Genomic DNA, 21,267 nt, shown 5'->3' with positions numbered 1-21,267 from the left:
CCGGAGTTGGTCCGAGGGCCGTATTTTGGCCACCACTGCGTTAGTATAAACGAGTGTAAATAGAAGTCTGAATTAAAATGAAAAGTAACTTTAGTTTTACATAAATTATAAGTTATAAGCTTATAACCATTAAAGAATTGATTGTACGTATCATTTTTAACTTAATTAATTATTCGGTTAATATAATATGACGGCTTTTAACTTATATTGTTATTCAAACAGGCAAATGATGCTCTAAGTATAATACGTGCGCGAGGTAGGTATATAATAACAGTTTTGTTTTTTTGTTAATTGACTAACCGAAGTTAACTTAGTAGTTTTGTTTGTAAGATATAAACTTAATAAATTTGCATAATATTTATTCTAACCGTATTTGAGTCATAATATTGAGAATTTATCTCCCAAAACCATTTGAACACTGGGATTTCTGAATTTAATAGCCAGAAACTATCGTATTTAAATTGTCTCTCTACTCAAAAGACCTTTTGCTGTTTCTACTTAAGATTTGTGTTAAAGTGTGGATCATAACTGTGCTGTTTGCATTGTTCTCGATAATTCTAAGAAAAATCATTAAGATTCGTCAGTTGTACACTTTAACCTGAAACATTGTCGCATTGATCATACCTTAAGTAGGAAGTCCTTACAATGCCTACTCCATTGTTTTCTAGTATTTTAATATATGAATTATATCCTCTAAGTATATTAATCAAGCAAATCTGTTTAGACGGATAATATTTACTTCAATAAACTAACCACTGGCTTTTTATAATTATATGTTCGGTAAAGACGATACTGGATTATTATGTGAAATAAATTCCAGGGTTCCCTAATCTTCTCACACTTTATGTAGTTCTCCGCTCGTTTCCTTCTGTGTATAACAAAACCGAAGTCATGACTTGCACGACTGCATTATAGGAGGCTTTAATCTAAAATTGAGAAACGTTCGTACTAGTAACTCGGATACTACTTTATATGTCATTACGTTTGTAAAGATAATTTTTTATGTATTCTTATAATACCTACCCAAAAGTTTATAAGCCACTGGATTATTCCGTTATGATATGATTGGAAATTATTCTATATATATTAAAAACCGCAAGACTATCAAATTGTATTATTTTATTCAAGCATTTTTATTTATAATACGAACAAGTTTTGTACAATGTTATTTTGTATTAATATATAATATAATTTTATTTAGATTAAGGTTAAAAGGTAATATTATTATGAATTATACTAACATAATAATATTACATTTTTTTTAATAATAGGCACCTACTTATGTATTATACTAGTAGATAATACATGTTTCAATAGAATAAGCTCTTTATTTATCACTGTTCACAATAGTTAAAGTTAATATTATAATATTACTTATTTTTAATTTCGATGTTAGATAATTTTGGAATGTTTGTATTTTTTAATCTATTATCTATGATGTATGGACACTTATGCTCTGACGGCAATCAAATCTTTTTTGTTATAACATAAATAAGATTTTTCCGCCGTCTTTGGTTCCGTTAAAAATGAAATATAACCGACGATGTAAAGGTCTAAAATCGTACACATATGATTGATGAGTGTTGTTTCGTTGGTGGTAAGAAAATAGAGGAAAACGCCGGGAAAATTGGTGTCATTGAAACATGCCAACCGAATACTCGTGCCAATCAGTCCTTCTCGTGTCTATATATGGGTCCCAAAATTGGCAATTGGTTTTTATACGTATTTTATGTAAACATTGTAAATCAGTTTTCAACCGAATGACAGAGCTTCATGCATGCAGGTGGATATTACCAGGAACTTTATTTTACCGTGTGTCAAATCAAATTATCCACGAAATCCCGTCGTATTATGGTTCAAATATATTTTTAAATCTTTACTTCAGCTTTGAATCATAAATAATAAGAAACATCTAAGAATTATTATGATTATTAGGACTGTGCTGAATTTAAATTTCAAATTATATTAGGATACTTAACGTTTTTTATAAAACAGTGAGGTAGGCTTTTTATTAAATTACTAAATGAATTTTGTGTCATAAAATTAAACTTATAAAAACTAAATTATAATGTTTTATCATATTTTTGTTTGTAAAGTAAAATGAGTTATTTGATAGGTAATGCTATTACATGTCTTGTAAATTCTCAGAATTCCATAGTGGGTAATGGAAAAATGATTATAAGCTAAACGTGATATAATTCTTAAAAATATCCATCTTTTATAAAAAATACGTATATCTAATTTTTTGATGATCAAATTCGTTTGTTCAATAGTAATCTTTATTTAAACTGTTGGGCCTATCATAATATAGTATTCATTCTTAAAAATATTTTTTTTCAATAAAGTATAATCTTTTAAGTATTGAAGAAATTTAGATTTTACTAATACTAGATAGTTATTTTTGTCTATATATTTATTAGTTACTAATTATTATAAGAAGGTTGAACTGTTATTATTAAACTATCTACAAAAATAGTAAGAAATGTTTACAATTGATATCATCTAATTTAATATTAAAAATAAATTACATCATACAATTTTAAAAGTTATTTGATTAAAAAGTCCATCAATATATTACTTGGTTTTTGTGATTTTTTTCATGCTCTTTATCCTAAAAATATTAATACAAAGGTGGTTTTTAATCACAGTTTTCCGAAAATTGTTTTGATTATTTAAATACAAAATAACCATATATTTAATGGTATTTATATTTATTTTTAATTATTCAAATACCTTATTCAAATGGTTGAAATAACTCGGAGAAATCGTGAAACGTTAGTTAAGGTTTCTCATAGTAATGAATTTGAAGAAGAAGCCAATATGGCAATATATTGTTCACTTAGTTTTCCAGTTTTAACACTGATAAGTTATTATTTGTGTGGTTACTTGAAGAATGCTGTTTATCCTTTCCTATCTTTACCAGACCTCCATAAGGCCATAAACATTAAAGACATTCCAATTGATTCCAGCTCAAATGAGATCCATTACAAAGAACATTAATCAATTAAATAGGTTTACATGAAATAGTACATAATGAATATTTTAAGATATACATTGTATATTACAATTTACAGATTATTACTTATTAAATTCAAATAAATGTATACGATTTATTAATATTTTTGAAAAGGAACTGGGAAAAGTTTTTAAATTGTTGTCAGTCGATATTATATTACGTGATGTAATATATGATAATATATGTCTAAAAAAGTCATAAATAAAAACTGAGTAATATCATCAAATTTAAAACGACCGATTTCCCATCTTAACTATAAAATTATTGCATAGAGTAGTTGATGGACGATGGTATTTTTCTATTGACTCTTTTCGAGTAGTAAAAATGTTTAAATAGTTTTATCTTAATATATTTGTCGATTGTAAATAGAATCTTGATTGTACTTCAGAGCGGAAAAGTTTGAGATTTTATCAGTAGTTTCTTTGAGCGCGAGAAAAAAATACCGGAACTCTGCGATATATATATATATATATTTAATATCAGAAATATTATTTTAATCGTTGTGCACCACTTGCTTATAACGTATATTGATGAAGATGTTGATGAGAGTTAAGTCTGTTTAATCACGGTACCTATTTGTGTCCTGTCGATTTTTTACTAGTTTTCTAGTAATATATACTACCTAAACAATTTAGCCAGATATATAAATGTAATACATGTTGTACTTGTTTTAATTATTTTTAGTATTATAATAAAAATCATGACTAAGTTAAATTATTGGTTTTCTAATTCAATTAAATGAAGTAAAAATTGATTAACTAACGGTATTTTAAAAATAAATCGGTAGGTATGCATCGAAGAGAGCAGTATTGTAATTTCCCACTATTTTCGTTATAAATTTATATTTAAAAATCACTTTACGTACGATGTTGCCATATACGTACTATACGAAACTAACGCTTCAAATCAATCTCACCTTCTGGTAATAATTCGATCGCTATTTGCATTAAAGGGTTCCAGCAAAATAATATTAAGCGTTGTTAGCGATTTCGGAGACTTTTATAATATGCAACAACGAACAATTTGATTTAAGTCAAACCCATTTGGGTTAGGTTAAAAATTTATTTTTGTGTGATTTTATGTCTAAAAAATAATAGCCATCACCTTATTATTCAATTGCCATAAATATTTGTTCATGGGAATAATTTTTTGTCTTTCAAGAAAAGCAGACAATTCTGTCTCGTAAAATTAATGTGGCGATTATATTGTACTAGAAATGTAATTTAATATTTTTAAATATTTAGTTAATCATTAAACTCAAATTTAATTATAAATATGGTATTATGTTCGTATTTTTTTTTTTTTTTTGTGAAATGAGAGAAATAATTGTTAGACCCTAATTTTGTGTCTGTTTTTATAAAAAATATATTTGCTTTCATATAGTGTTAAAAGATAAAACCATTAAGACGCTAATGGAAAACTGTATAAAAATAGTTTTAATATTACTTGACTGTAGGTTTTTATTTTATAAACTAATTAATATTCTTAAATAAAAAACAAAATTGTATAATATTTTACTTACTCTATGATATGTTTTTTGGTTTTGGAAGAATATTGTTGCAAAGACATTTACATTTTTTTTAATCTATTGAACGACGTAATGTTCTGAAATTTTTTTAAGAATTTTAAAGTTATATACATTACAACGGGGACACAAAAATATGAATCACCAAAAGAAAACAATATGCTATTATTGACTCTCTGTTGATTAAAAAATACTCATTTCGGAAGTGCATTTAAAAATTTTTTTTTATTACTTAACTCATAAAAACGAACAATATACGATGGTATTTTTCAACTTCATAGTCGTAGAGTTTAAAACACAAAAGTTGCAACAAAAGCTTATATTCGTAGGATTCGTTATAACTTTATAAGGTTTCATGCTGTATCACACAAAGGGGTAATAGTATGTTAGCACATAACATACACCAATTCGTGGCCGGTAGGTGTAAGCCCCTAAGAATGTTTATGTGGTCTATTATACAATATTTTTCGTTGATCTTTTTTTTTCTTCGGAAAAAAAACTGTTTTATATTTTACGCAAATTCATATAACTTTAAACTTAGTGTGATATATTGTTATATGAAATCTTATTTGCATAATGCCATGTACTTTCAAAAAACGTATAAAATTTAACCAAGATAAAAATTTTTCCCATTAACTTGATGTCATACAAACTTTTTTTTTACTACTTTCAACGTTACTCAGTTTTGTTCTTTTAGGCAAATCTATAAAATTTTTTCTTTTAATTAGATTTGTTTATGATACGTATACATAATATTATCTACCAAGCACTTATTCACAAATATTTCCAGAGTAATTATTAATCAAAAAGTGTAATGTTTCAAAAAAAAAAAAAGAAAAAACTATTCTAATCGAGTTCCTATAATTATTGTTTATACCTAGTTCTATAGTTTGGTATGACATTTAGATTAAAAATGCATTTTATAACATTAACATTTTATAATAATTTAAAAAATACAAAAATCTTTAACTTAATCTGTATGATAAATTATAGTCATGAGTCATGATTTTATAAAGTAGTTTAATCTCATATAGATAGATGACTTTTTTGTATCAAATTCATAAAATAATATTTAAATCAAATTTTCATATATTATTATACCAGTACAAATCTATGGACCTCACGAAATATATTCATTAACCTAAAAAGTATCCATCTGGAGGTCGTTGAATTGCATAAATTGTTAATAATAAATAATAATATATCCTACCCTGTCCCATATTTTTATTTAACATAAACAGTTGACATATTTTATACGTTTCATACCTTTTCAGTTTTCGTATTGTACAATTTAGAGACAATCATAGATACTACGTGATTTTAATGCAGGTACAGCTATAAATTGTTCATGTTGATGTAATATGATAACACCTTATTTAAATGTATTTTATAATTAAATAAAACTTGAAAGTTTTACTTTAAAGTACTTATTTTTGGATATTATATCATATAATAGAATGTGATCTTGATCTACACTACGAATACAGTGTTTTCAAATATTCATAAATTATGAACATGTTCTGTACGACTTTGAAATGTCTGAATATTTTTTCCAGTGTAATGAAAAAATACAATTTGATATGTTTGATACAAAAATATTTTTTCTTAATAAAAAAACATTGTATTTGACACTGTTCTATCACTAAACTGGGAGGTCAGGGGAAACAACAATTCATAGTTTGGAAGGTAATTTTGTTATTTTTTTTATTCTGCTGCGGAATGATCTATGGAGATAAAATTACGCTATTTTATCAGGGTCATGAGGATGCAAGAACTGAAAATAAATTCGATAAATTGACTTTCACTGGACAGGGTAGTAAATTTGTTTACGATTTTTTCTCATTTTTTTTTCAATCACGTATAAAAATTGCCTGCGGCCGACATGTTTTATTATTGAGTTATTCGATTTTGATGGCCTTATTGTGTGCAAAGAACGAAATCAAATTTTCGAGTGATATAAAAATATATAACTTTTACCGGATGTGCTTTGATACTTGCACTTTGATAACTAGTCCTTTCCTTTACGATCGATTTATCAGTGGATCGGTGGAAGAATCAATTCAGTTAAGAAAAAAATATTTCCTTTTTGTTTCAAGCGCCGGTATTTTTATAATCAACAATCGGTCATGGTAATATGATATGGTGAATTCAATTTAGCACAGTGTTTAAATAAATTACAAATATAGGTATATTTAATATTTATGTATACTCTTGTGTTGAGTTGCTGAACAGCTGTCATAATATACCTGTATAATAAAACTGTATACTACCTTCAATACTAAACCATATGTCTACTATATCATATTTAGGGAGCATTGACTTGTGGGTCATCAAAGCATTTTTTTCTATATATTGTGACTGTTGTAACATTAATATGAATGGGTTAACTGCTGGTTTTTTCTATTTCTCTAAAAAGATTGTGATCTAACTTAAAAATATTGAGTATGTATAAAACACCCATAAATAAGTAATACATATTTTTTACAGTATTAACATGTTTTTCTTATTCATTCCGTTGGTAAACATTTGTTAGCATAGCAGAAGTGCTGAGAAATGTAACCCAATAAGTTCAAACCATTGAAAACCACTGCTTGAAAAACGATTCTTAGCGAAGATGCTTGTCTATCTTACTATGAGTACCTATGTTTTATAATATTCAAACTATTAAGTAATTTATTTTACTATTAGTAAAATAGTATATTGAATACATTTTTGCTAAAACATTTGATACATTTTAAAAGTTTCAAGGCCCACGAATAAAATGTTTAAACTAGAAAAAATAACTTAATTTATTATTTTTTTTTTTAGATATCTGATTTCGTCCAAATTCAAACTAAATTTAATATTTATTAAAAAAGTGCTTATATAATTAATAGATTTTTTGATTACGGTATGAAATACTTATGAGAAACCTTGTTTGAAAAGTTAAATTCTAAGCTATAAAAATTGAACATTTTGTATATTTTTAACTACAAAATAATTTGCGAATTTCCATGTTATTGTCAAAATTCGAACTTTAAATGCTTATAAAAAAATCCATGCCGATTTATCTTTATTATTTTTAAGTAGCTATTTTAATAATCTATGAGTAATATTTTATTAAATTTTCAAATCTTAGATATAAAAAGAAACATTTTTATGAATTTCAAGCTAAAATTATTTGTAATTTCATGATTATGTCTAATTTTATCAAAATTCTAACTTGTATTAAATTTTCAATCTTATCGATAAAAATTTTTAAAAAACTAATTCAAATCGAAAATTGCTTATGTCTATTATAACTCAAAAAGAATCAATCGATTTTAAAAATGATCATATAAACATTTGGTGAAAATGTTAAGTATTTATAGTTCTTTGTTTTTGAGTCATACCAAAATTTAAAAAAAAACAATAGATTCTATCGAATTTTGATTTTGGGTAAAAATGGCCATAATTTTTTTCCCTTTAGATTTTCAAAACTACTGGGAATTTTCAATTTTAATTTTACCACTTAAAACCACCGACCAGATTTAATTCTCTGCTAGAAACGATATTGAAGTTTGAATCTAAGCGTTTTTTCGACTAGGTAGGTACTTACCGTGTACACGGACACACAAAAAACACACATTATTGTAAAATCAATACTATCACCGTTCCGCTCAGAATCTAAAATGAAATAATGTAACTATGAGTTTTTATACTTGCAGTTGTCTGATTCTTACATACAATCTAGTATTAATTATTAATACCTAATGAGTAAGATTTACATGATATATTTTAATTCTGTAAAATATCTCATTAGTAGAACGATTTAAAAATATTTCGTATCTTCATTACCATTATATTGTAACTGTTTATCATAATTCACACTGACATTTGTTTCTGATTACAATAAAATAATTGTAGAAGGTAAGCATTTTGCTGTTTAATTTGAATAAAATTATATCACCCAATGATTATATATAATTAAAAATTATTGTTTAAATTGGTTATAATAATGTTAGTTCGAGCTTTAAACACAAGTATATATGTATAATACCAATGATAATATTTAACGAGTAAATAGAGAATAAAATCTAAATTATTTTGCTAGTAAGTATGTAGTAATTATAAAACAAGACGATTTCAATAAACATAATCCTACTGATAAAAAAATCTTAGTTAGTTCAACTCAACTTGACTGTTTATCTCTTTATCATTTGACTTTTGACTATTTATATTAAAATTCTTGAAACAAATAAAATAAATAATATACAAGGGATAAAATATATTGTTTTTATTATTAACATTTGCAAAATTGTGTAAACAATTGTATTTTAATACCTACCTTATTTATATTCAATAAAAAAAAAACGGGATGCGAGCTATATTATATCTGCCACGTTCCAAAAAAAAAGATTTTAATTTGAAATCGAACGTATAATATGACGTATAGAATGGAATGATACACGTTTTTATAAAAGCATTTCCAACGTGACTAGTCTAAAAAACTCCGATTATGGCGTGGTGGCTTATTAAATTAATATTACGTCCAGCAACTGAATAAAAAAAAAAGAAATTTCAAAATGTAGTACAAAATATATTCAAAAACAGTCTGTTCAATTTAGAAGGTATAATTTGTGCATTGTTTGTGTGAAACAAATTCAATACCTACTTATATGCAATGTATAGTTTTTTATTCATACTTTTGTTCCATTAGTGTCCAGTTGAAAAGTTGAAATGTATTTAAAAAAAAGTATTATGATTAACGTTGGTGTTTATCAAAATGTATATTTAGTGATGTATGGTACCAACAAATATTCACAGAGCGTTGAAAACACAAATGAAACAGAGTATGAAGGAGTTCATTAAATTTATAATTGGTATGTAAAACCAGCTAGGAATTAAGGATCCTTAAAGGGTTAGGTTTAAAGAGCATGAACCATTTTTTCGTTTCGTAGTCGTAGGCAGAGTGGGGAATAATTCAAAGAAGTAAAAATAAAAACCTCCCGAATCGCGAATGCCACTCGGTACGTGCCAACAAGAATGTAATCCGATACGTATAATAGAGGGGAGCAAAAAAGTTGAAAAAATATGCTTTTGTTATCTTACCGAGGTAACTATAGGTAGTTCGTTATGTTACGAGGAATTAAAAAAAAAAAATAACAGACTAGCCAGTGTTCAGTTATAACAACGATTGGTGTTCACGATTTGATGCCAATTATTAAAATCCCAAATTCTTTGAAGGATTCCCCAGCATTTTGTTTTTAATGGCAAAAATAAACGAACATTTTATAACAATATACTTACCTTTTTACGTGTATTAATTATTAGGGTAGTGTTTAGAGTAAAAGTACTAACTAATAATATTTACTTAAAAAATTATAGTTTTTGGATTGTAATCATTACTATGCACATAAGTACTCATTTCGAATTCGTTCTTTAATAGTTTTCTTAATGGCAATCTATAAACTATGTTCGTAAAACTATATTTTGTTATAAACCGTTTCGATCATACATAAAATTACATAGATAGTATCTCTCATTCGCTCCCTGGTGGACACATACCTAGCGATAGATAAAGTATAGGGGAAAGTCCACTTGGTAGCGGGGAAGAGCGCATCTCAGGACGACTATTGCTGTGACACTACTATTGTTTTTTTGCACAAGAAATAATGGAGACCGGAGGAGATTCAATGTCAACACCAGTCCCCTCCCCCGGTTCTTGATAACAAGGGGAAAAAAAAGAAAAAAGATAATATCCCTCATATGCTAAATTCACTCACTCGGAAGAAAGCCTTACAATAACACTTTGTCTAAATTAATAAATTGTGATCCATGATTAAATAATAAGTATTTTGCGATACCTATGTAATTAATTAACTTTTGCTATAAAATAATACACAACGTAGTTATCAATTATTTTTGATGTTAGAATTTGCCTGACATACAACGTGAAATGCGTGATAACGAAAACAACATCAAAGTTTTTAACTTTTACTGTTAATTATTTTTATTTAATTCAAGTATGATTCGTTTGCAAGTTTAGAAAGTCGACTAAGTAACCAATGATGGATTTACTATGAAATTCGGTTGACTTGTTAAATTATGAATATGGATAATGTTGAAAACAGATTCTCCATCTGTTCAAAAGGTTTAGAATGAACAACGGTTCTACCTGCTGCAGTGAAGTACAGACGGATTCTGTAATGGCGAACAAAGTAATCACAAAAGTACCAACTTGAAGAATGATGAAGGTACGCTTGTAAATAAAATACTAAAGTATGAGTAAATAATATAATAGTTTTCTTAACAAACGTCGGCGTGAAATAAAATTGATAGTTTTCATATCGTCGAATACATGATTAAAACATTTATAACTTAGATGGTTGAATGGTTCACAGTTCTATCAATGGTTTGCAATCTACATTAGTTTTAAAATAATATAATTGTTTATGGTAAGATTGTAGTAAAGTAAAAAGATAAAACACAAAGAGAGTCACCGTTATAAAACTATTATAAATATTTATACGGACAATAATAATAAAACTGCATTTTTATTTTTTACAATCATTAATAATAATACTCTTAGCGGGTACATTTGTTTGTCACCTAATATATTTGTGTAGTTTTAATTGTTGTAAGTTAAAAACAATAAATGTACACAACTTTAATTTGGCTTGGATCTTTATATTTTTGATATATCAATACATGTAAATAGAATTCGTCTTCTACTTTCTAGTTACAAGCTGTTGCGGGGTTTATTTGTCATACTATATAAATAAAACTGATTTTAAAAGCATTAATTATTTTTAAGATACTTGAGAGTTTATAATAATACTACGTTATAATAATATTACTTTTTATAACTGAAAAAGAATCAATATGATTAAAAAAAAAACTTACCATATTAGGTAACAACAATAAATGATTCAGTATAGTTTGTATTACCTACCTATTTGTTTGTAAAAAAATATATTCGGTTTTAATGTTTCGTATTTCATATAAATCTGAGATCCTTAATTTATAGAAGTAATTTATGTAAATATTAAAAAAGATGAATTACTAATTTCTATTAAGTATTCAAATAGTTATTTAAGTTTTACAGTATTGAAAAGGGGCTGGTGAAAGAGAATAATATAATAATATGTAGTTTTGCCATAAAATAAATACTCAGAAAAACTATATTACTCAAAAGTATCCATCATACGTAATGAAAACTTAATAATATGCGAATATGCCTAATTAACCTAACATATTAGCCTAGATAGCTATTATTAATTTTGTTAAGATTCTTTTGTTTTACTACCGTAGATAAATATTTTAATGAAATCCATTCATTTTAATCAGAGATTCCTTATAAACTTCAAACATTGGTTAACCATAATAATATACAAAACACTGATTTGACTAGTTGCTATCCAAAACATCACAGGATAATATAACTCAAACATATTTTTAAAATAAAAATATCAACAAATATAAGTACATTATTTATGAAAAATTGATTAAATTCAACAAAATTAAATTATACAAGCAAACTATAATAAAGAACCTAACCGTAATAAAGTACACAAGCAAACATGGCCATTGTTTTCAGATTAAGCAGCACCTATCAGGCAATCACAACAAAAGTTTTTATCAAATCACAGAATTACCTGGGTAGGTTAATATCCCTGTACCTAAAACTTTTAAATGTGTATATGTATAAGTGTAATGTACGACCAAAACTAACATAAACGCGATTTAGATTATATAGATCTAAATTGTTATAGGTTTAGGTGCTAAATTGTAAAACCAACACCAACATAAACATTTGTTTGATCATACAAAACTAAATCTTATTTTAGGTGTTAAATTGTAAAATCAAGAAACTGCTTACGCTGCATTTTATATTAGGTAGGTATGCTGTTTGATTTTTCCACATAATTTCAATATTTTTGATTTCTTATTCTAACCATAATTAAATTTACATAAATGATCATGTTCGTGTTTTAAATACGAAGTACCAATTTAGATGCGTACAGAATACTTATTGATTTTACGGTGACGTATGAAGTATGTTTTTATTTTTAGTACGTGATCACAGTTTTAAGGATAAAAGTAGTGTTCCAAAAGTTGTGATAGCGATTCTATCGATTGTCAATTTAACAAAGATGGTAATATTTAAACTACCTACCGATTTTTTTTTCTAATTCTTATGGAAATCGAACATTGTTTCACTATTTAAGTTTTTTATTTAAAAACACCGATATCTGAACGTAACGACGAAAATAATATGGATTTTAAGCATTTTGCTGTTATAAGAAGTACTCTAGAAAGTATAGCATAATACCTTAAAGACCGGATAGTAAGAAAAACTTATTTTCCAATTTTTAATAGTTTACCCTAGTGTAAAGAAAAAATACTGACATCGAACATTTTGTTGGAATACAAGTAAGAGTGATTTTTATTGAGCTCAGAAACATTCAAGATTAGAATAATGTATTTAAAAAAATATATTTTATCCTTAGCGTATTTATTGGTTTATAAATGTCCTTATCTTTGGACAACGACTTCTTTTTTGTTTTGCCGACCATTCTTTATTTATTCTTGTTTCTTTTATCTTATAGGTTGTACTAAAAATAAAACAAATGGTATCATTGACCGTTCGTTTACTTTAGTCAAACAACTTTCATATACAGAACAATAAACTGTTTGGAATACGAAATTCTACGATATCTCGTTAACTTATTTTTCGTTCGTGTTTTAATAATATTATTGACGATTAAAACTTAAAATCACACATAGGGTATCCATCTATAAAAAAATAATTTTTGAAATTGAAAAAGCTATATTTATCGTTATTACATTTATCTTTTTTTTATTTTTTATTATGCTATCTGTTCACGTAAAGGACAACAAGTAAAAAGAAAAAAATAGTTCATGGATCACGGAGTGAAGAATTCCCTTCGGTGGAACTTCGATCATTTATCTAAACATGTTATTTAAAATACCATATTGTAACAAAGCACAACTACAACACTCTTATCTCCGGGAGCACGTATAACATGTTTACATATTATCGTAGAACCACTAAGTAGGTCTAACATGTATCAGTTCATTTTTAACCGTTCTTCACTATTACATAACTTTACGGTATTTAAGTTTGAAAAGTATTTTTTTTTCAGTTGCATACCGGTTTCAATACTTTAGCCAGCTTAAATATATTATAGGACCAATCGTGTTTTTTTTCTAATATTCTTTAATATAAAATTCATTTTTTTTTAAAGTTATAATTCTAATTGTCTTTGTTAAATATTTGAATTCTTGTACTCACTTCTATAATGATAAGTTCTTCTAAACTCATATACATTTTCTGGCACTAAATTAATTATTGATTTTTAAGTAATTCCTAAATGAGTAAAATATACATAATAAATTGCAATTAAATTAGTAATTAATGTGGTCCAAACCTGAGGTTTATGCCTTTGCAATAGAACTGTTTTGATTTTCTCAATAAGTGTTTTTTTTCTAACTACATGAAAGTTGGCAGAATCGATGACATTAAAATATTAATTTGAACTATCCAACCAAGTAACGAGCTGTGAAGTTTTTAATAATACTGTCATTACTGTCATTATTACTAGTTGTATGGTAAAATATAAATATAAATTACTATAAGTAATAAAAATTGTATTTACAAAAATACTGTTTTTGTGCGTAAATCATAATATTCAATTTAATGAATTATCTCATTAGAATTTAATGTTTCGATAATACTATCATCCGTATCAGTCAAATAGAAATATAACTCAACAATTTTAGGCACCTATACTTAATTAAATATTCATTTAAATATTACTTTTTAATCTGAGATACCTGTACTAAATGTAACACCATTTAAGTTTTCAAAAATATTAGTGATATGATCTGAAAGTCATCGTTTACTACCTCTGTAATACCTGTCTTATATAAATTACCATAACTAGTTTAAATAGTAAATTTAATTACTTAACCTAATTGATGAACAATCAAGTATCACGGAAAATATGTCATTAAAACCTATTTTATGTAAACTGTAATACTGTAATACTGTAATTTACAAAATTATCTTGTAGAATAAATTCCAAGAAGATACGCCATTTAGCCAGTTAAAAAATAAGAGGCATGACCATTTTATCAATATTATTTTTCTGAGTTATGATTATTTCATACCTACTGTGTGGCCACAAATTCTCAAGAAGTAGAAATCTGTGTGTATCGAATGCATTTCATACAAGAATAATCATAGATATAAATTAACAACGACATCAGCCGATGAGTATTTTCTAAGATGTGTCGGCGGAATTTTATAATTTTGGAGTTACGTACTTCGCTGTCCTCTGCTGCAATTTTCTGTGATATTATACTCGATTCACATAGATGTAACACATGTCGCATATAGGACATTACGTACATAACTACGTATAGTGGTGAATAATAATTGTACTCACGCATCGATACTGCGGGTGTATATACCACCAACGTGTTAATGCGGCAATGCGACAGACAAGTACGTCTTTTATACGGTGCACGTCAGTTAACACGACGACGACAACGATGGCGATGGTTTACGGATGTGGTCGAAATTTATTACACAGTGGCGTAGGTAATAAGTCACGGTGAAACGCCATTTCGCCACCTATTCTAATTCAATCGATATTTGGATTACAATAATTTGTTCTAAATTATATTTAAGGAATCGTTACATCGATGGTCGGTTGACGTGATTGGGCCCCAGGACTATCAAATATAATAATATGGAGCACAAATCAGTGTTAAGGATAGTGTTATGAATGTCGTTATAGACCACTAGATTTATTCAAACTGTGCGTGGTGGCTCCGACAGGCATCTCGAAGATTTGTCATTGGAATTCCGTGGCGTAGAAGAGGAACGATTCCAAAGTTGTATTCCAAACGTAATTTTCAGTTATATGTATTCACATTAATATTATTAAATTTGTTATCTTGACATAATTGATATCGAACAACCACCGCCTGTACAGCGTGAATGCAATGAAACAACTTGCAGTGACTGCAATTTCTATTTTAGATTTCCATTTTTGAGATAAATACAATATTTTAAACATGCTGATTCCTGATTGGTTGATGGTTAACCACGATTTTTATTCAACAAGTCGGTCGTTTAGTCTAACATTATACTTTGGTTAGCTGATCAACCGATATAATATTAACATGATTTTGTTCGAGGTTTAAAAAATGATCTGTAACGAAAAATGAAGATATAATAATCAGGAAATAATACCCCGAACCCTTGCATTTTTTTAGTAATAAAAAAAAAGTATCTATGTACATCGGATGATGTCGAAGTATGGTACAGCAGTAAACCATATACCTATATATATAATATACCTTATAATGTTTCAATCAGACGTGTTCTGAAAAAATTAAGATGCTGTGCTGTGCATCTAAAATATACAATGTAGATTTAATATTATTTTTAATGTATACCTGTCAGATATGGGACGTGTGTTGTATGATGTATGTGTCCAAATTAGGGAATTATCATTATATTTCAAGAAAATCGTAAATGAAAAAATAAATGAAACGAAACATGAAAAACTTCTTGATTTACGGCTAAGCTCCGTAATGCATTGAGCTTTTCTGAGAATCGTTTTTAGAATACGATGATTAATAGTTCTCAAATTTAAGAAGACAGCCCATTTCCTACACACTTTCCCAAGTGATCTACCAAAAAGCAATTTTTACAGGACTAAATCCCAACTGGATCTCAATGAAGCTAGACGGGAGCTCCACACCGGACTTATCAACTAATCTGCTTTTCATTTCGTAACTTAATATGAACTCACATTCTACAATATATAAGCTTAAACTTTCAGGTACTTACGAAAACTTATTGCATTATACTATGTAATATTATATATATATCATTATTATAATATTCAAAATGTTTGTTGCGTGAGATTTATAATATTACTAGCATATAAGTAATTATAAAGATGAAATATTTAAAGATTAATTTAATTTAATTTACACATTTTCTTTCATTACATAGTCGTTTTTATCATTTTATTCATACAGGATTTAATATGTCTAAGTACATCACATAAAATAATTATGCAATATTATTGATTTTTTTTTTTATTTAAAAAATAATACTTATTAACCAACATTATTTTGAACATTTGCATGTAATAACATAACTAAATTGAACTTTATTTCCTTTACGTATATTATTGTGGTTGTTATTATGCTGTATGAAATGCAAAATATATGATGTGTTACTGTTTGATTGTAAAGGTAACCCTTCCAAAAATAATTACTTTATATAAGCTCTAGTATTTAATGTTCGTGTCAAATTATAATTATATTTCTTAACAGTCTGTTTCTTTAAGCTAAATGCGTATTATATTGATATCAGTTGATATTATTCAAGTATATTTTCTAATAAGAAATGAACATATCAAAGATTTAAAAAAAAAATCCGTTAAAATATCGATCCAATCATATGCACAACATATTATGTATGCGAGAAAAAATGTTGAAATTTTAACCACTATTATAGCGGTTATGACTCTTCAAGAGTATTAGAGAAACGTTTCGCATCATTTCACTCCGAGCTGCATAAAATTACCATTGGCATTATTATTTTACAAAATACGGAACACGCACTTGGAACACCACCATGTACACCTGTAAAATTATGTACGCAATAATAATTATTGTAATCTTCTAGACTCCTTTGCAGAGTGGTTTAAATCCAATTTCACTCGGTTCATAGGCGGTTTGCTTTAAAAAAAGTTTTCCTCTTCTTTTCGTAAATAGATATCCAGTAAACACTTTATTTTGTGTTATTACTAAACAGAATTAAGATCGGTACTACATTTTTATATATGTACTAGTTCACGGTGTGATTGGCAAGGAATATTATCATTATTTATTTGTTAATAATTTAAAGGATATATATTATGTCCGTATAATCTTATTAATTACATTACAATGAGCAATATAACTATAGTAAGTCACAAAATTGACTACTCCACCCCGTGGCAAATATAATGGGGCGTACATTAATCTCCCTCTAAAATAATATTATAAAAAGTTTTAAAAATCATCAAAGTTTATAATATGATTATATTATTATAATAAACATAAACGTATAATTAAAATTAATAACGCCCTAGTTCACAGACATTAACAATAAACATACCTAGGTACTTACAAAAGTATAAACTTGATATTTTATACATTTGAATAAATACTTATACTTTACATAGTGTGTATAATTTAATAATGATAAATCCACATTATTTACTAAATGTTACCATGAAAATTTTTTATTTGATAACTATACACAATTTCTCTGCATCTTTATTTACAATCTTAAATAATATAATACAAAGTACAAACTTATCATTATTTTTCATTTGTGCACATATTAATATTTAATGGTAATTTGAATAGTTACCTACTTTATAAACACTAAAAAGCTAATGCCACGTGAAACCAAACAAAACACAAGTTCAGTAAAAATATATTTTTTTTTTAATATTTCATTTATCATGTTTAAAATGTTTCAAGCTATAACGTGTTATTACAAGTTTGATACATTGTTTACATTATACTGGTATTTTAACTATTTTCTACATATTATGTTAGTAAACAGTATTGATTTTGATGAGTAGTGAAAATAGATACGGAACTTATATACATAAATATAAAAAATAAGAAATATTATATTAGTTATTTGTAGCCATGGGAGTTTTCTGAGTTCTCTGATAGAAGTACATCCTGTGGCAGCCGGAGTCTGTTTTTTTTTGTTTTGGATCCAAGTCTATAATACCAGGTTACTTCTGAATAACAATATATATTATAATATAATAGTGTTCAAAAAATAGAATGGTGAATAAAATATTATTTCGAGATTTTCATTGGCATTTAGAGGATAAAAATAAATAACGTAAAACAGAAATTTAAAAATGATAGACAAATACCAAAAACTGTCTCTTTCTGTGACATATTGATGATTGATTCGGGTTGTTATCCAGAAACAGACTTTTTAACAGAGAATAAAAAACTCACACGAAGAACTATAAATTCCAATACAGCTATTTACGAAGCCATAATACATTCATTCCCTGACAAAAAACAGCTAAGGCCCATGCACTATTACTATTTCAAATTAAATTATAAATAATTTATTTAAAGCTTAATGTAAATTATATAAATATAACCAATATATCGAGTGTTTATACATTTTTCGTTAAATGACAATGATGGCTTTTTAATTTACTTTACTTTCATATATTTTATTCAATGAATACACTTAATAATATCAATGAATCGTTAATTTTTTTATAGTTTGTACGAGAAATGTATTTAATGTTTTTATGTTATACCATATTATATTGCTTACAAATTATAGATAGACGGTAAAAGAACCCCAGAAAATGTCTTATTATATATTTGGTACATGTTAATAAAATATGTTTGTACTACATTTTAGCGATTCTAAGCAAAGCGATGAATGTATTTTATTTTGAATTTGAGTACTTTAATAAACAAAAAACATTTCTACAGTAGAATGCAAATTATAAATAAATAATAATATTGTCGATACTTGAAAAATTGCTAAAATTAATTTTTTTTTAAATGTATTGTTCTGTTTATCCATATTATCCTTACACAAACTTCAATCGTTGTTTCTTATAACATAAACTATGACCTAGTAATAAATAAAAATAATTTCAAATATTAAAACATATTCCACAATAAGAAGTTGTTAAAAATATATTTTGTAAGAAAAATTTAAAAAATTAATTTATGGTAATAATACCATTTAAATGGAATGGTATTATTTATTTGACTATTGTGAAAATTTGTAATATTTAAATTTAATACAGAGTATATATGAAACTTAACCACCCAAATCTAAAACTACACGATTGAGTGTTTACAAAAAAACCTACTCCTTCGCAATTTAATAAAATATAATGAATGTATTAAACACCTAGTTCTGAAAAAGCTTATAACCAGTCAAATATTAGCAATTTACATTAAACTGTTGACAATTACTTTTCTTCATTCAGTGACAATCTAAAAATATATCTTAGTTTAATTCGATATATGATATTATTATTAAAATTATATATTTTTAACTGCATTGCATTGTAGTCATATTATTAATCAGTTGAGTTAGTCATAATATCTATACCTTAATAAATTCTGATGTATATTGTTTAATCTGATTAAACCAATATTTTACATAATATGTTCCATTATGGTATTATTATTTACTTGTATACCTACACTAATAATAATATCTAATAATGTATTCATTAAAATGAAGACAATACATGTCTTAAATTATATTCAGAAAACAAGACATAACAAGTTTACAATTAACATATACAAAATATCGTGTATATTATATTTTTCAAGGAAGTCATGTGTAGAACTTTATAATAAAACCTACTAACAGTATTATGTTCTATATTAGCGTTAAAACTTAAAACACCGCTGATTTAATTACTAACTTGTCGCTTCTGAGTATTCAAAGCCCATATTAACCAAAATATTATCGTATATCAAGTGTGTATAATAAACTATATGAAAAATGGTGACTTGAGTTTTGTAAAACATGACCGCATTTTTTGTTATAATATTAAGGATTTTTGAATTCGAGTCAAGTATTATTTCCATTGAATAACATTAAATTTAATATATAAAATCGATTAAAAAATTAATATATTTATTATATTCATTGTATTTACGTTTAATATTCACAACATTTTAACTTCTTGATTTCTCTGAGTTTTTATCTAATAAACAATAATTGTAAAAAAATACTAGTATATTCTAAAATAAATAAGAGTACATTATTTGGGTAAATAAGTTTAGTTTCAGTTCATTAGAACTACTCACAACTTTAATCAAGTAAATTGTAAATTCAATGTCAATACAATGTACATGAATATTATTTACTTATACATTGTAAAGAAATAGATTATTTTAGAATAACCCAAGGTGTTGAATTGTGTTTGTGAAAACTTGTTGATTTAAATTAAATATGTTTAAGGTACATTGTATTGATTTTTTTTTTATAAAAATGTTTTATTTGAATTTCAGGGTTATAACTAGGCTGTTCACGTCCAAAGCACAAAGCGTGGTTAGTACAATAATATAAACGCACTCAATAATTGTGTCCACTCAACGACGGTCCATATAGATGAAGAATAGGAAAAGGAGGCAAGTGAAAATTCATATTTTTAACACGTTTGGTTACTCAATAAATACTTCATGTTTCATAAATTAGTTTAAATAGGTATATAGAAGTCTGGGTCGTAAATTTTTTGCAGCATTGTAGTAATTTAAATTATCATGTGGCTTCTCTAACTATCTAAAATGAGATTGTCGTATAGAATTCGATTTCGTTTTATTCAATATTTAACTACCAAAATAATAATAACCATTATATTTAAATAATAAAAAATTCATAAAATATCGTTGTAAGTATTCATCAGATGATTAAATAAAAAAAATATGAATACGTAATAACTTTCTGTGAATAAATTTAAATAGTAATGTAGGTATGCAGCTATTAATATTGATATCAATAAATAAATTATAATATATTTTTTTACAATAAAAATATTTATCAATAGATTAGACAATTGTTTAGATACTTATCGTACATATTTTATAAAGTAATATACTTAGAGTACCCATAAATATATTATGAGAAAAAGTTAAAAATTTAAATGAG

General features: G+C 26.2%; 1 long non-coding RNA gene across 2 annotated transcripts in view; it reads left to right on the top strand.

Moving 5' to 3' along the window:
* The window catches only part of LOC111042304, a 72,923-nt gene extending 51,968 nt beyond the window's left edge, over positions 1–20,955 (top strand). The window contains exon 4 of one of the 2 annotated variants that reach the window (XR_002605424.1): positions 20,631–20,955. This is a non-coding gene — a long non-coding RNA (uncharacterized LOC111042304). The remainder of the gene's footprint in view (positions 1–20,630) is intronic. The other variant, XR_002605423.1, reaches the window with a different exon arrangement.
* The last annotated feature ends 312 nt before the right edge of the window (positions 20,956–21,267 follow it).

The sequence above is a fragment of the Myzus persicae genome, unplaced genomic scaffold, assembly GCF_001856785.1.
Source record: "Myzus persicae strain clone G006 unplaced genomic scaffold, MPER_G0061.0, whole genome shotgun sequence".
NCBI classification, from domain to species: domain Eukaryota; kingdom Metazoa; phylum Arthropoda; class Insecta; order Hemiptera; family Aphididae; genus Myzus; species Myzus persicae.
This window is presented reverse-complemented; position numbering and strand designations above follow the sequence as displayed.